General features: G+C 42.4%; 1 long non-coding RNA gene across 1 annotated transcript; it reads left to right on the top strand.

The window, feature by feature from the left end:
• The first annotated feature begins 882 nt into the window (after nt 1-882).
• On the top strand, nt 883-1,778 carry LOC110495170. Its single transcript, XR_002469391.2, has 4 exons — nt 883-1,045; nt 1,237-1,327; nt 1,413-1,478; nt 1,574-1,778. It is a non-coding gene; the product is annotated as an uncharacterized LOC110495170 (long non-coding RNA).
• The last annotated feature ends 1,591 nt before the right edge of the window (nt 1,779-3,369 follow it).

Here is a 3,369-nt window from a genome sequence, read left to right as displayed (position 1 = left end):
GAGGTGTCACTACAGACCTGAGTTTGACAACCGGCCGTGATCGGGTGTCCCATAGGGCGGCGAACAATTGGCCCAGTGTCGTCTGGGTTAAAGAAGGGTTTGGCCAGTGGGGCTTTACTTGACTCATCGCACTCTAGCGACTCTTTGTGGCGGGCCAGGCGCCTGCAGGTGAACAGTGTTTACTCTGACACATTGGTGCCGGCTGGTTTCTGGGTTAAGCGGGTGGGTGTTAAGAAGCACGGTTTGGTGGGTCTTGTTTCGTAGGATGCATGACTCTACCTTCGCCTCCCGGGTCCATTGGAGTGTTGCATTGCAGCGATGAGACAAGGGGGTTGTCACGTTCTGACCATCGTTCGTGTGTGTTTTCCTTGTTTTAGTGTTGGTCAGGAGGTGAGCTGGGTGGGCATTCTATGTTGTGTGTCTGGTTTGTCTATTTCTATGTTTGGCCTGATATGGTTCTCAATCAGAGGCAGGTGTTAGTCATTGTCTCTGATTGGGAACCATATTTAGGTAGCCTGTTTGGTGTTGGGTTTTGTGGGTGATTGTTCCTGTCTCTGTGTTTGCACCAGATAGGACTGTTTAGGTTTTAACATTTCATTATTTTGTAGTTTATTCATGTATAGTTTTTCCTTCATTAAAAAACCTTGAATAACAACCACGCTGCATTTTGGTCCGACACTCCTTCACCGCAAGAAAACCGTTACAGGGGTAAAATAAAAAAATAAGAGAACTCACTTTTTGCAAATCTATTCAACTAGCCATTTTGATGCAACATGATTACATTGAATAAGTCAGTTAAGTTACAAGGAAACCCTAATGTTGATTCAGCCTATTTTTGCCTGGAGGGAGGGAATACACTCCAGGGTGTGTAACTGTGGTTATTGTCACGGGTGTGGTGTCTGTTTGTTATTCAACTGTGAGAGGTGGGGCAGAAAGAGTATAAGACAGGACTGCAAGGGGCAGAGAGACACTCGTCTTCTACTGAGGTCCAGAAGACATCAAGACAACCAGGTATCAATCAGTCAGCATATTCCAACTATCAGAGGTAAGTTCGCTGAGCACATTCTCAGATGTATATAGGTGTGGACAGGTGTGTATGGCTGGACTGGTTGTTTCATACAAGAGTAGATTGGTGGACAACTGTATAATGTGACATGCTAACAACACGGTTTATCTCATTTTCTAGAGGATGATGATCAGTGTGTGTTTTAAAATGCCATGCTCTATGTGGTTCAGTAAAGGATGAAGATCCAGAGTATGTTACTGCTGTTCGCTCTAGTGGGTGTCCTGTTAGCAAGCTCCCTCAATGAAGATCACGCTAAGGAAGGTACGTCTATTGTGTGTGTGTGTGTGTTCTATTACTCCTGGTTTTAATCTGAAATAATTTGATATGATGACAAATCTTCCCCAAGAGGATAGTGCCATGGAGAAGGTGGAGAATGGACTTGTGAATGCCATTGCAGAAGATGAAGCACAACGTATGTACATATAGCTATCTACATGCATGCCAAAGAGAAGTTACTAGAGTTTTATAAAAAGGGTGAAGGCTAATTCCATGTCTCCTGTTGATTAGCATCATGGTTCAGTCATCGTCATCATCATCATCATCATCATTATCATCATGGATGATGAGGTACCAGAATGGGGTCACGGACGATTCTTTCCTGGTCTCCATATGGAATCAACATAACTAACATTACTCTACAAAGCCCCACATTCATCCATTCATGATGGCAATGTTGCATTGTGATCCTCCAATAAAATAGGCCTTTCACACATGCATGTCTAGCAGTGTTTTTCATTCAGTGTTACAATGTTAACATGACCATACAATTTGGGTCGAGGTCGGGTGATTATGGAGGCCAGGTTCTCTGATGTAGCACTCCATCATTCTCCCTGGTCAAATAGCCCTTAACCAGCCTGGAGCTGTGTTGGGTCATTGTCCTGTTCAAAAACAAATGACAGTCCCACTAAGCGCAAACTAGATGGGATGGCGTACTGCTGCAGACTGCTGTGGTAGCCATGCTGGTTAAGTGTGCCTTGAATTCTAAATAAATCACTGTCAGTGTCACCAGCAAAGCACCATCACACATCCTCCTCCATACTTTACATTTGTGTATTTTTTTATTTAACTAGGCAAGTAAGTTAAGAACAATCTTACTTTCAATAACGGCCTAGGAACAGTGGGTAAACTGCCTCGTTCAGGGGAAGAACAACAGATTTTTACCTTGTCAGCTCAAGGATTCGATTGTGCAACCTATCGGTTACTAGTCCAACACTTTAACCAGTAGGCTACCTGCCGTCCCATTACATATGTAATCATGTAGTAACCAAAGTGTTAAACAAATCAAGATATATTTTAAATTTGTGAATCTAAGCCACCTTTTTCCTTGATGACAGCTTTGCACACTCTTGGCTTTCTCTCAACCAGCTTCATGAGGATTGCATTTCAATTAACATGTATGCCTTGTTAAAAGTTCATTTGTGGAATTTCTGGTCAGTCAATGTGGAAAATGTCAAGAACATTGAACGTTTCTGCAAGTGCAGTCGTCACCAGAGGAAAGGCAGACCCAGAGTTACCTCTACTGCAGAGGATAAGTTCATTAGCGTTACCAGCCTGAGAAATTGCAGCCCAAATAAATGCTTCAGAGTTCAAGTAACAGACACATCTCAACATCAACTGTTCAGAGAATAATATGTGAATCAGGGCTTCATGGTCAAAATGCTGCAAAATAAAACACTACTAAAGGACACCAATAAGAAGAAGAGACTTGCTTGGGCCAGGAAATACGAGCAACTGACATTAGACCAGTGTAAATCTGTCCTTTGGTCAGATGAGTCCAAATTTGAGAGTTTTGGTTCCATCCTCCGTATCATTGTGAGACGCAGAGTAGGTGAACGGATGTTCTCCGCATGTGTGGTTCCCACCCGAGTGGAGCTGCGGTCTACGGCACTGCATCTCAGTGCTAGAAGCGTCACTACAGACACCCTGGTTCGATTCCAGGCCGTATCAAAACTAAGCTGTGATTAGGAGTCCCACAGGGCGGCGCACAATTGGCCCAGGATTGTCCGGGTTTGGCCAGTGTAGGCCGTCATTGTAAATAAGAATTTGTTCTTAACTGACTTGCTTAGTTAAAGGTAAAATTAATGTGTGATTTCATAGTTTTGATGTCTTCACTATTATTTTACAATGTAGAAAATAGCAAAAAATAAAGAAAAAACTTTGAGTAGGTGTGTCCAAATTTGACTGGTACTGTATACATATTTTATAGTAATTCAATTGCTGAGAGATTTTGTTTTACAAGTAATACTTATTGGACCCCTGTTTTCAATAATAAAACTGAGCCTTTTTCTAAAATGTTTTGAGAT

Source organism: Oncorhynchus mykiss, chromosome 17 (genome assembly GCF_013265735.2).
Source record: "Oncorhynchus mykiss isolate Arlee chromosome 17, USDA_OmykA_1.1, whole genome shotgun sequence".
In the NCBI taxonomy this organism is placed as follows: domain Eukaryota; kingdom Metazoa; phylum Chordata; class Actinopteri; order Salmoniformes; family Salmonidae; genus Oncorhynchus; species Oncorhynchus mykiss.
The sequence above is the reverse complement of the archived record's forward strand: the minus strand, read 5'-3'. Positions and strand labels throughout refer to the sequence as shown.